The sequence below is a fragment of the Bos indicus x Bos taurus genome, chromosome 27, assembly GCF_003369695.1.
Source record: "Bos indicus x Bos taurus breed Angus x Brahman F1 hybrid chromosome 27, Bos_hybrid_MaternalHap_v2.0, whole genome shotgun sequence".
Taxonomy (NCBI): Eukaryota; Metazoa; Chordata; class Mammalia; order Artiodactyla; family Bovidae; genus Bos; species Bos indicus x Bos taurus.
Window position 1 is genome coordinate 37599406 of NC_040102.1, and position 13542 is coordinate 37612947.

A 13542-nucleotide genomic window follows, 5' to 3' on the forward strand; every position below is an offset into this window, starting at 1 on the left:
CCTGAGAGCAGACTGAATTTGGTTGCAAAAGACAGAGTTCTTTTTCTTCCAAAGAAGTCACTGTTGACATACAGTTTCACCTTGGCTACACTCGGGCTTCCCTGCTAGCTCAGTTGGTAAAGAATCCGCCTGCAATACAGGAGACCCCAGTTTTTTTCCTGGGTTGGGAAGATCCCTTGGAGAAGGGATAGGCTACCCACTCCAGTATTCTTGGGCTTCCCTGGTAGCTCAGCTGGTAAAGACTCTGCCTGCAATGCAGGAGACCTGGTTTCGATCCCTGGGTTGGGAAGATCCCCTGGAGAAGGGAAAGGCTGCCCACTCCAGTATTCTGGCCTGGAGAATTCCATGGACTGTACAGTCCAGGAGGTTGCAAAGGGTCAGACATGACTTACCGACTTTGACTTGGCTACATTCTCAGGATGTGAGATATTCAGGCCTACAGCCAGAAAACCTGGGGAGGCCATATTTTGGTTGATACTAAGGGGTCTGTTTTTACCCCTCCTGCTTTTGAACATCCTATCTTGATGTTTTTTAGAAGTTATATGTAAGCTTTGTTTTACATATATCTTAATTTTTTTTCCCTCAGTTAGATTGCATATTCCTTGAAGAAAAGGATCTTTAAAAAATTCTTCTGTACTCCCATTTCAAGGAGCATTCTAAATATATTTTTTCTTTGTTTTGTGTAGATGTGAATGAATATTCCGGCAGGCTGAGTCATTATTTTACATTCATCTAGAAAGCTTGTGATTTGGGTCTTTAAATTTTTCCCTCTCTCAAATAAAGATAGTAGATATGGGATCTGTTAGTAGCATGTCATAGGGATTAGGGAAGTAATCTAGTCTGTGATGACAGTGATCAAATTGATCATTGTCGTGTTTCTGTTGAATGGGAATGGCAGCTTCACCAAGTGGCCACTGGCTGTAGTTCTTAGAGCCCAGAGTGCAGCCCAAGTTCTGGGTTTGACCTTGAGCCCCGCTGACCTCTGTAGTGAAGGAGCTGCTGTGGGGAGAGGCAGAGGTGTGGCTGCAGCCTTGGTCATCCTGGCGGGGATGTGGGGTGCTCCGTGGAGATTCCCCCAAGGGAAGCACTGTGCTGAACAGAACTCCGTGGCTTGTTCTGGGAGGCTCTTCTTGTCACCAACCTCGTTCTCATTAGAGTGTCTGTGTGGAGAGGTCTGAAGTCCTGGAACTTTGTGGACAGTTGCTTTTCTCTGCTTGGTTTTTAGGCTTCCCCGGTGGCTCAGCTGGTACAGAATCTGCCTGCAGTGCGGGAGACCTGGGTTTGATCCCTGGATTGGGAAGATCCCCTGGAGAAGGGAAACACTACCCAGTCTTTTTGGAAGCAAGAGTTTAGCCTCTGGATTATGATAACTTCTATTTTTGTTCAGTCGCTCAGTCATGTCCAACTCTTTGCGACCCCATGGACTGCAGCACGCCACACTTCCCTGTCTTTCACCATCTCCTGGAGCTTGCTCAAACTCATGTCCATTGAGTCGGTGATGCCATCCAACCATCTCATCCTCTGTTGTCCCCTTCTCCCGCCTTCAATCTTTCTCAGCATCAGGGTCTTTTCCAATGAGTCGGCTCTTTGATTCAGGTGGCCAAGGTACTGGAGCTTCAGCATCAGTAACATTTATATATTGTGGTTATAATTTTCAAGTATAGAAACTGAACTATAAATACAAAGTCTGTTACTTACCTATGTTAATGAAGGAAAGAGTTGCAGTACAGTCTTTCTGGGCGCTCCTATTTGTGATACTTACTAGTCAGTAGTGGAGAAGGCAATGGCACCCCACTCTAGTACTCTTGCCTGGAAAATCCCATGGACAGAGGAGCCTGATAGGCTGAAGTCCATGGGGTCGCTGAGTCAGACACGACTTAGCGACTTCACTTTCACTTTTCACTTTCATACATTGGAGAAGGAAATGGCAACCCACTCCAGTGTTCTTGCCTGGAGAATCCCAGGGACGGGGGAGTCTGGTGGGCTGCTGTCTATGGGGTCGCACAGAGTCGGACACGACTGAAGCAACTTAGCAGCAGCAACAGCAGCAGTGGGGAAGGGCTTCCCTAGGGGCTTAGACAGTAAGGCGTCTGTCTGCAATGCAGGAGACCGGGGTTCGATCCCTGGGTTAAGAAGCATCCCCTGGAAAAGGAAATGGCAGCCCACTCCAGTATTCTTGCCTGGAAAAGCCCATGGATCGCGGAGCCTGCTAGGCTACTGTCCATGGGGTCTCAAAGAGTCGAACACAACTGAGCGACTTCACTTTCGCTTTCTTTCAGTGGGGAAGGGGTGTGTGCGGTGATGATCAGTTGAATGTTACTCAGAAGCCAGATGCTAGGGTCAGAGGAAGCAGCAGGAGGCAGGGGGTCTTTTTTATTTGGCTCCTACTTCCCAGTCTTGAGTGAAGGTCTGCAGGTCTCATCCGCCATATGACATCACGGGCTGCCCTGCATCACGCACCTTTCCCGCTCCCTTCTCCTTTGCAGCTAAATTAGAATACATTTTCTCTCCTTATTGTCTCCATCTCCTTCCTGCTCTGTAATCTGCTCTAACCCACCTTTCACACCCATCAACCTACTAGGCGAACCTTTGCTGAATAACCGTGACCTCCTTTTTTTAGTTCTTTTAGCTTGACAGCTCAGCAGCAGCTGACATTATTTTGCCTCCTTCTTCTTAAAAGTATATTGTTAAAAATTTCAGACTTAAATATTTTATTAAGAATATGACAGCCCCATATACTCACCACCCACCTTGCGTGCGTGCATGCGTGCTAAGTCGCTTCAGTCACGTCTGACTCTGTGTGAACCCGTGGACTGTAGCCCACCAGGCTCCTCTGTCCATGGGATTCTCCAGGCAAGAATACTGGAGTGGGCTGCCATTTCCTCCTCCAGGGGATCGTCCCGACCCAGGGATGGAACCCGTGTCACCAGCGTCTCCTGCATTGACAGGCGGGTTCTTTACCGCTAGCGCCATCTGGGAAGCTCCAACTCTAAGAAACTGAATCTTGACAATAACCCTTGATTCCTTATAGGGTTCCCAGGCTCTCTACCCTGAGGGGTAACTGCTGTCCTGACTGGTGTCTGTGGGGCCCTAGGGCTCAGTTTATTTGTCTTCCTCACCTAAGTTCCATCAGTTTCTCCAGACACAGACAGGAAGGCATCCTTGGTCATTCTGTGTCTTTTTTAAAAAAAAATTAATTTATCTATTTTAACTGGAGGCTAATTGCTTTACAATATTGTAGTGGTTTTTGCCATGCATTGACATGAATCAGCCATGGGTGTACATGTGTCCCCCCATCCCGAACCCCCCTCCCACCCCCTCCCATCCCATCCGTCTGGGCTGTCCCAGTGCACCAGCTTTGAGTGCCCTGCTTCAGGTCATCTGTGCCTTCTGTTCGTTGCGATGAAGACATGCTGGGGAGAAGCCAGGCTGTGTCAGTAAGAGGCTGTCAGAACCTTGTATGTGGATTTGGGTTTTGGTTGGATGACCTGCAGGCGGGTCTGAGGGGGGCGGGGCAGGTTGGTCCAGATCCGATGCTGTCCGAAAGTGGAGGTTGTTCCTCTGATGAGGCACCTCAGTAAATCTTACCTGTTGGGGCGGTGGCTCAAGTGAGGAAATGGGAAAGAAGTAGCCATCCGTCATTTTGGCCAAGAAAGGAGGTGTTTGGTATTTCATGGGTGACTCTTTGATTTTTTCTGTGATCAGACAGAATTAGGAAGTGGCCTTATTTTTTCCTTATCCTGATCTCAGAGCCATCTTGTGGCGACTGGTATTCTTGAGATGATTTATGTCCAGTACGAGCGTACATGGCCTTGCTGGGGGCCTGGGGCAGGGGGCAGCTTCTGAATGTCAGGAGTTGCTTTCTTTTTTCTTTTTCTTGGTTCTGAACAAGCGGAGAAACTGCATTCAGGCAGATGGAGACTGCGAGATCAACTGTGGTTACAAGGTTAGTTTGCAGGACATGCCATTATGTGGCAGAAATGGCTGCTCTGATACTGAACCTCAGACAGGCAGACCCCCACTGACTCGTGGACGGCAGGGGAGATTCGAGGGGCCAGGGCCCCAGTCTCCAATGGTAACAGAGCCGTGGACTCGGAACCCCTGGGAGTCCCTTCCCGGCTCCCCCACAGGCCTCGGTCTGTCTCCTGGCCGTTCTGCACTGGTTCCCACACTGGTTCGGGGACCAGGTTTTCTTGCTGCTCTGTTCTCTCCCCATATTATCCTCTTCATCCTCAGGGTGTGATGACGTCTGTACACTGATGGCCTCGACGCTGTGCTGTCTCCAGGCTAGACTTCCTCTTATTCCCCGTCTCCCCCTGGAAGTTCAACCTAACATGTCCAAGGCCACATTCATACTCCCCTCTCTAAACTCCACCTTCCCAGGTTCTGCTCAGGGGCCTGCTCCAGACACCCCGACAGCCTGCACAGCCCATGTGCACCGTGATACTTCCCGCCCCCAGCCCTGCCGTGGGGCTGTTTCCTGCGAAACACTCTTTCATCCTTTCTCTGCCTTGCTAAGCACCCCCTTAGAGCCCTGGCTCAGGCTTCACTTCAGGCAGAAAGCCTTTTCTGAGCCTTCCAGGCCGGGCTGGCTGTCCCTGTCTGTGTCAGCCCCTTCTTGCCTTGCTTCTCTAGCCCAGAAAAAAGCTCATGGTTTATCTGTTCATGTGTCTGCCTCCTGTGGGAACTCTAGCTTATTCATCTTTATGTCTTGAGATGTATCTGTACATCTATCAGTTCAGTTCAGTTCAGTTGATCAGTCGTGTCCGACTCTTTGTGACCCCATGAATCGCAGCACGCCAGGCCTCCCTGTCCATCACCAACTCCCGGAGTTCACTCAGACTCACGTCCATAGAGTCTGTGATGCCATCCAGCCATATCATCCTCTGTCGTCCCCTTTTCCTCCTGCCCCCAATCCCTCTCAGCATCACAGTCTTTTCCAATGAGTCAACTCTTCCAATGAGGTGGCTAAAGTACTGGAGTTCCAGCTTTAGCATCATTCTTTCCAAAGAACATCCAGGGCTGATCTCCTTTAGAATGGACTGGTTGGATCTCCTTGCAATCCAAGGGACTCTCAAGAGTCTTCTCCAACACCACAGTTCAAAAGCATCAATTCTTCAGCACTCAGCTTTCTTCACAGTCCAACTCTCACATCCATACATGACCACAGGAAAAACCATAGCCTTGACTAGACGGACCTTTGTTGACAAAGTAATGTCTCTGCTTTTGAATATGCTATCTAGGTTGGTCATAACTTCCCTTCCAAGGAGTAAGTATCTTTTAATTTCATGGCTGCAATCACCATCTGCAGTGATTTTGGAGCCCAGAAAAATAAAGTCTGACACTGTTTCCACTGTTTCCCCATCTATTTCCCATGAAGTGATGGGACCAGATGCCATGTTCTTCGTTTTCTGAATGTTGAGTTTTAAGCCAACTTTTTCACTCTCCTCTTTGTACTTAATGTATATGCACTTCCACTTATTTCTAAGTGCAGACATGTAGATACAGGTCTGTGTGATACAGGTAGCTGATGTCTTGAACTTGGCTTGCCATATGTAATTCGTTATTCATTAGGTGCAGTACATGCTTGTTAAACAGCTTGTTGTCTAAAGATTCCGTTAGCATCTTGTCCAGTCCTGGAATGACCAGAGCTTTGCTAATTTTAGTATGAGAAGAATGAGCCAAGTATTTTTTATTTGGGGGTACTTTACTCAGGATATAATTTAGAAAAGTAGGATCTAGATTGACGTTTGTCAAGTACACAGTTTCCCCCCCATTAAATCGCATGATATTTTTGAGAATGCTGTATTTTCATTTGTAATTGACTGCTGTTGGGTGATGCCTCCTAAGAGTGTAAGTAATCTCTTTATCAGTCAAAGAAGCATTTTTCTTTTTATCTGTACGTCTTAAATGAATCTATAAGTTCAGAGTTAAGGGTCCTTAAACAACGACTCTTCTACCCTCCGAGTTAAGGGAGCGCATGCTTCTGGGTAGAACCTGGGTCCAGCCCCTAAGTCCGTGTTCTCTTCTGTCAACCCGGTTGGATTTCAGAGACGGGTTGCGGGTGGGATTGGACAGGGGGCAGCTCTATGGGCCTGGACAGCAGTCCCTCCGCAGGCAGCAGAGCAGAGCTGCCACAGCCTCCCCCATCACGGGGGTCTGACCGGGCACTCAGGCTGTGGGCCGGCCGCTCCGGGTTGGCAGCTTGTCCCCAGTCACCGACGACGACCTCCTGAGCAAGGTCTCCAGTAGTCTGGGCTCACTCACCCCTGTTGATCAAGTCCACACACCGAGCCATCCCTCCAGCTGTCTGTCTGTCTGTCTCTGGGGGAGGGGAGGCCTCTCTGAGCACACCTGGTGCCAGGTGAGGAATGGGCAGTGTTGTGGGAGTGGTGGGGAGCAGGATTAGAGAGGAGCTGGGGGCCAGAAGCGGGTGCCAGCCATCTGAGAACAGACTTGGCCTTGAGCTTGCTGTGGAAACCAGAATGTGTTTTCCTCAATTATCACCTCCTAACGCACTGTTCTCGGCATTGTTCCTTTGACATTTCTGCAAGTTCTTTGTGTCAGTCACAGTGAAGATAAAAGCAGCGATGATCCCACCCGTTGCGAGTGTTTCGGTTTTGTACCCTGCAAAGCATCTCCACATTTGTTTAAAGAAAACTGACATTATTTTTTCATGAGCTCTGCAGCTGGGATTGTGTGCCCTTGAGGGAGACCTTGACCTCGCAAATGAATGAGATGAAGAATAGGAAGCTTCTGTGCTGAAGTAGGCGAGGGGACGGGGCGGGGGGCGCTCCCTTTTCTGAATTACTAGAGAGAAAGACCAGTAGATTATATGTGCTGCTAAGGCCTGAAGGTGTGGTCTGGTTTGTGCTTTGCCCTGTCTCTGGATTCCCTGGTGGCTGCTCAGGGCCGGGTGGGGGTGGGATGGCCCCGCTTCATTCTTTTCAGCATCTCTCGTCTGACGCCAAAGCTGAGGTTGGGGAATATTTGACAGAGGTGCCCTTCATTTTGTTATGTTTCTGCTTATGTCAGTCCTATCCAGGAGCCAGAAACTTGGAAATAAATATCAGCCAAAGGTAGGTAAGCCATGGGGTCAGCTCTGCAGCCAAGGAAGCTCCTTAAACATGTCACCTCATTATAGGCTTTTAATAGAGATGAAGCAACACTCATTAAACGTGGAGCTAATCTCAGACTCACTTCTCCACAGGATAATTGCCTTTGAATCAATCTTGAGACCCATTAGCTTGGTTTAAGAAAAAAAAAATTCAACTCTTTTTTTTTTTATACGTGGAAGGAGTTAAAGAAAAAATACACACTGTCGCATTTAAAATGGATAACCAACAAGGACCTGCTGTATAGCACGGGGAACTCTGCTCAGTGGCAGCCTGGATGGAGGGGAGTCTGGGGGACAGTAGGGACACGTATATTATGGGTGGCTGAGGCCCTTTGCTGTTCACCTGAAACTCTCACGCCATTGTTAATTGTCTAGACTCCAGTATAAAATAAAAAGTTTAAAAATAAGTAAGGACTGTGACAAGGTCATGGAGTTTTCACCTTGTCTGGAGCACGTGAAAGAAAGAGGTTTGAACACCCAGAGGCACACTCAGACCACACAGTCCAGGAAGGGGAGGGGTAAATCGGGAGTTTGGGATGAACACGCACACCGCTGTACATAGGAAGTAATCGTCAGGAACCTACTGTATCGCACAGGAACTCTATTCAATATCTTGTGATAACCTGTAATAGAAAAGTATCTGAAAAAAAAAAATCTAGAAAAAACTAGACACTGTCAATGGAGTATCTTTAGAATTCTTTATCTTTTCCCCTTTTAAAAATTAAAACAATGGGCGTCCTTACTAGTGGAGCTGGAGTGGGAGCGGAACGTTGACCACATCCCCTGGCAGCCGGTGGGGCCCTCAGCGCGCCCCTCCTCTGACCCTGTGATCGTCCGAACGGTCTCACTCGATACGTACTCAGTGACTGGGTGGATAAAGTTCATGTTAATCGTGACATCGCTGCTGAATGTCAGGAGCTATTTTCTGCTCCCTTGTTACTATGGAGGAAATGGTTGTCATGAGGGTCCCACCTGCCACCTTCTGGTGGGACCAGGTGGGTGGTCTCAGAGCTCCATGTGCATAACCAGAAGGTTTTATTGTTGTTTAAAAAAAATTTTTTTTAAACCCCAGGAGTAGCTGTAGTACCAGCAGCTAGAACTAGAATGCTGCTGTATCAAATCATGTCTTTTCAAGCTACTACTGGAAAATTGCCTTTAGAAATACCCTAGGAGGATCAGAGATTTCTCTCAAAAGAACGGTACCAGCTGGCGTTTGACCTGGTGGGTCCCACTTTGGTTGAGTTGTGCCTGTGGTCCAAGTGGGCAGTCTGCTGGTCAGGCAGTCTGCTTCCTGCTTGGCTGGGAGGTATACTCCCCAATACCCGAGTGATGTCCAGGATGTGTGAAGACCTCCTGCCCTGTGCTGTCCTGATGCCAGGGTGCCATGCTGAGTCTTTACATGCAGTGACCTTTCAAAGCCCCCTGGGAACCTGCCTGGGGTCCCCACCTCTCTGTTTAAATGCAGTTCGGGGAAAACTTTTCAGATACACTACAATTTTCTTCTCTTTTAAAAAATAAACCAGACTTTGGGGGATGATGAGGATGTGAAGGAGCTACTTTGATATGCAGTGTGGGCTTTCCTGGTGGCTCAGATGGTAAAGAATCTGCCTGCAATGCTGGAGATGCAGGTTCCATCCCTGGGTCAGAAAGATCTCCTGGAGGAGGAAATGGCTTCTGGCCTGGAGAATCCCACGGACAGAGGAGCCTGGCGGGCTACAGTCCATGGGGTCACAAAGAGTCAGACACGACCGAGTGACTGACACCTTGACACACTTCAGGGTGCAGGATAGAGGCAGGGACCGGGCATCCCAAGTCCAGGAGTCTGCTTCTGACTGTGCTTTATGCTGACCCCATCACTTTGTCTCAACAGCAGCTATTTCTTCCAGGCTCACCTTTCTGGTTGGTGAAACGATGGCTGTGCCAGACTGATCCCCCTCCAACCCCACGGCCCCCACCTCAGCAACCAGGCGTGTCCAGAACGAGACCCCTCTTTCTGCTGATCTCCCCATGAGCCTGTCCTTTCCCAGAGCTCCACCCGGCACCCTCCTCCTCCGTGGATGCTCCCTCTCCCTGTCAGGCCGGTCTCCAGTCCAGGTCCTGGAGATGGAACCCAACGGACCTTTCTAGAACCTCCATCCCCCACACTGAGTGCTGCTGGCTCCACTTGCCTTACTCCACCCCTCAGAGGCGCACTGACCTCAGGCCCATCTGCCCAGTGCCGATCGCCTTTCTCCGGGGCCTCTCAGCACTGTCCGTTTGCTGAAATTCAGTTCAGCTCACAATGACTCCTGTTCAAGAAAGGTAGCCGGCTGGCTGACCACTGCCTGTAGGCTATAGTGCAGATGCCCTATGGCGACAGAAGACTTGTCTCCGCACAGACCCCTCTTACGACACCATAGACAATGTGGCTCAAACAGCACGTGTTTAATTCTCACAGCTCTGGAGGCCGGAAGTCTGAGGTCAGGGTGCCAGCCCAGCCAGTTCCTTGTATTCCGGTCCCCTGATACACCAGCCTTGCTCCCTGGCCAGGTTCTATGCTTTCCCTCTACAAGGCCCAGGCCTCTTAAAAGCACATAGTACAGGGTAGAGAAGGGCTCCCCGGGTGGCTCAGTGGTAAAGAATCCGCCTGCCAGTGCAGAAGACGTGGGTTGGATCCCTGGGTCAGGAAGATTCTCCTGGGAAGAAAACAGCAACTCACTCCAGTATTCTTGCCTGGAAAATCCCATGGACCCAGAAACCTGGCGGGCTGCAGTCCATGGGGTCACAGAAGAGTTGGACATGACTTAGTGACAACACCACCAAGTGGCAGAGAAGCCACAGGGCCTGGTGATGGAGAGACAGACAGTAGGGCCATGCTGCCTGGGCTGGAAACCCACTTCTACCCTTTCGTTGCTGGGTGACCTGAGGCAGTGACTAACCTCTGCCTCAGTGACCTTACCTGCAAAATGGGTATGATGTTAATAGAACCTACCTCATCGGAGACATCAGAGAAGCAGGAAGAAGAGGCAAGTAGAGTGGGGTCCTAGACAGGAAAGTTTCCAGGAGGGCCAGGGGATATTTTAAGAATGAAGCAGAGGGATGTTAGGGGAATATTAAGAAGTATTAAACTGAATAACAAACTTGGATTAAATAAGCACCCTGTGTCATTTATCTCGTGTAGAAATAGGACAGTTTTCATTGCCAGTAACTTTCTTTCTAGGAGTGATATCTGGAAATGCTTTTAGCTAGTCCCCTAGTGATCAGTTGGCCACCTCAGCAGAAATAGTGGAGGCAGGAGAGGCTTGGTGTCCGGGTTCAAGCCAAGGGATGCCGGGGCATACTAGCGGAGGGGCTTATGGTATGGTGGGCCACAGCTGGACTTTAAATATGGTCTGTGATCAACCCGAGGTTTTATTTTTTGTGAAAATAATGCTACATCTTTCATTTATACGATATTGGACTAATAGTATATTTTTCAGCATTGCTGGTTCTTTTCTGCACTCATACTCTGCTGACCTGGCTCCATGGGATTTCTAACTCCTGTGCAGGCCTTGCTGTCTCAGTCCTGTTCGGTAAGGACCGCTTTGTGGAAGCACGGCCCCGTGTGTGTGCTGGTGCCTACTTCTTGGTGGGAAAGGACCAGGTCGGAGGACCGAGCTGAGTCAGGTGGTCATTTTGTCTTGACTCAGGACAGTGGTTGACTCCTAGGCTTCACACAAGCCAGCAAAATGCGTTGCTGGCCTCCACAGGGTGGGTCCCAGCACTTTTGATTCAGGATGTGTCTGGGGGTCGGTTGCTCCTCTGGGGCCGTGGCAGGGTTGGGGAGCGGCTGTGCTCACCCGCTTCTTTCCGGAGACCTGGGGCAGCCACACTCACACATCACACGGCTGGTGCCGGAAAATGAGTGTCAACCCTGGCGGGGGGCGGCTTGCGTAGCCATGGGGTGTCAACAGGGTGTCCACGGGGCCAGGAGAGAGCCGTGGGTCGCCACTGTTTGCCCTAATGTGGGGTCTCCCCCAGGGGAGCCCAGGGTGGGGAGGGGAGAGGCCCTGGGCACCCCTCCCCGCTTCTCCCCCTCCAGACCCAAGCTCTGCTGTCTCGCGCTCTCAGCGGCTGGTGTCTGGTTCCGCTTCGCCTTGGCGGCTGTTGGTGCTCTTTGGAGAGCTTTCCCTGGCGCACATGTTCGCTGCCTGCCTACACTTCCCTGTGGCCCTGCTCATGGGCATCGCCTCCCCTTTGCCACCGTGGTCTGATTCTGTAAGTGTGCTCACTCTGTCTGTGCTCTGGGGTGTCGTGCTGATGGGCGTCGACGCCCTTGGGGGTGTGGAGGCTCCCGGCCGTGTGGGAAAGTCTCAGATCTCCCCGAAGTCCGGTTTCCTACTCTCGAGATCGGGATCACCAACTCGCGTGAGGTTCACGGGAGACGGCAGATGATGCTTGAGGGGCAGTGATTCTTGGAATGTCCTTGGGGGAGCTGCTGGGCTGCCTGAAAGGCCATCAGGTCCCTGCCTGGGACTTGTCACCTGCTTGGTGGGTGTGCAGCCGCTCTGTGTCTGAAAGTGTTTTCAAGACGGGGCTGGGGTGCGGGGGAGGCATTTGGTGACGCTCGTTTCTCATCCTCTTCTTCTCCTCCCTCCTCCGATCTGCTAATCGGTGCACGAGAACTCAGCTTTCCCCCTCTCTTCTGCCCTCCCTGTAAGTGAGCCTGAGCGCCCGCCCCCATCCTCGGCCTTCACAGCTCGGGGAGGGTGACTCACGCCTCCCACCTCCCCGGGAGCTGGTGTTTACCACCCAGCGACTCCGCCCCGCATCTGCGTGGGGGCCCTGCTTGCCTGCCGCTCTTGGCTAGGAGGGCTTGGCACAGAGCCCTGCTCACTTTTAATTAGTCCTCTCCGTGTTGATTACCAGCACGCCTTTCCCCGGAAGCTGGACTGTGTGACCTCGGGACGTGGTCTCCCCAGGGGTGCACTTCCCTGAGTCTCCAGCGATGTCACTTTCCAGGGTGGCTTCTGCCTGCACGGGAGCATAGGTGACGTGTGGTGATGGCCATTGCACGGGCAGCCCCTTCACCAGCCTCTGGAGGAAGGAAGGGAGAATTCGGTGTTTGGCAGAAGAGAGCTCGTAGTGAGTCCAGCCAGCATCTCGGTTAACTGACCAAGAGATGTCCTGTTTTTCTCCTTTCGAAGAAGAAATTCCCCTTGCCGGAGTGCATTTTAGTTGCGCTGTCTTAAACCTGATGCGTGGGGTAGGGCTCCTGGCATCTGCTCAGAGGCCTCTGGCTGTTGCAGGCTTGTTCTGTCCCCGGCCCCACTGGGGGGCCCCAGGCACGCCCGGGATCCCCGGTATTTCCAGGGACACTGTGAGTTTGCAGAGCTGCTAAGGGGATGCGGACGTACAAACCACAGCTAAATGGGGAGACAAAACATGATGGAGAAAAATGACTGCTCTGTACCACGTCTGAGAGGCCAGGCAAGATCCACTGGGTGCTTAGAAGCAAGAAAAATTGGACAGGTTGGGTGCAGGAGGAGGGGCGGGTCGCAGCAAGCAGTTCGGGATTCCTGAGGGTAGTGAACGGCACAGCCTGGCGGGTACCAGCCCGGTGTGGCATCAAGACTGAGCCGGATTTGATGCGGGGCTTGGCTGCTGGCCGGTTCTGCACCGGGGGCTAGTGACCTCACTGCTGTCAGCCTCAGTGTCCTTATCGTTAATGAGATTGTTTTGAGGATTAAATGAGATAATGTTTATAAACTGCTTAATCTGGGGTCTGGCCCAGAGCAGATGCTAAGTGGGTGTGATTGATTGTAAGCACTGGGAGGGGCTGGGAGCCAGGTTTCTCAGGCGGCCCCACCAGCCCCAGAGACCGGGCGGGACAGAGGGGCAGACAGAGACAGGACAGGTCTCTTAGGCAGCTGACTCAGCCCTGCTCTTATGCTTGGGGCATCTTCCTGCCAGGAAGAGCTTCTTCGTGGGCCGAGACCATGCAGCGTGAGCCCTGTGTTCTCTTGTGGAACCTTGCTCTCTTGTCACCCCCGCCTCCAGGTTCCACGGCCCCAACCTGTGCCGACTGACCCCCTTAGATGCTCCTGAAACAAGGGCAGAGGTGGCAAGGGGGATGAGAAGGAAGATCTACGTGTATTTCAGGAAGACCCTCTCTTTCAAACATTCACTGGCAAATTAGAAGCCAAAATCCAAAGCGATCAGCACGGAGGGCTGGCCTGTTTCCTGGCTTTTCAGCTTTCAGAGTTGTGACTCATCTCTGCATTCATTTTCTGGTTAGCAGACCCTAGTGTCTTTTTTCTGCATTTCCCTGTCTCTGCTTCAAAGTAGGGAAAACGGAAGCAGAAGGATTCCTTCCAAGCAGTATGGAGATGCGGGTGCTGGAGGGGTGCCTCCCAGCAAGGGGCTTTCCATCCCTCTGGGCCGTGGGGAACCCCCTCTGGATCTGG

General features: G+C 51.2%; 1 protein-coding gene across 5 annotated transcripts in view; it reads left to right on the forward strand.

The window, feature by feature from the left end:
- CSGALNACT1 (chondroitin sulfate N-acetylgalactosaminyltransferase 1) overlaps positions 1-13542 on the forward strand; it is a 338995-nt gene that overhangs the window by 235459 nt on the left and 89994 nt on the right. The window contains exon 1 of one of the 5 annotated variants that reach the window (XM_027529741.1): positions 12015-12125. The exons of 3 other annotated variants lie outside the window; for them this stretch is intronic. The gene's annotated coding sequence lies outside the window, so the exon portion shown is untranslated. Of the gene's footprint in view, positions 1-12014; positions 12126-12145; positions 12221-13542 lie in introns of those variants that run through there. One more of the 5 variants, XM_027529739.1, reaches the window with a different exon arrangement.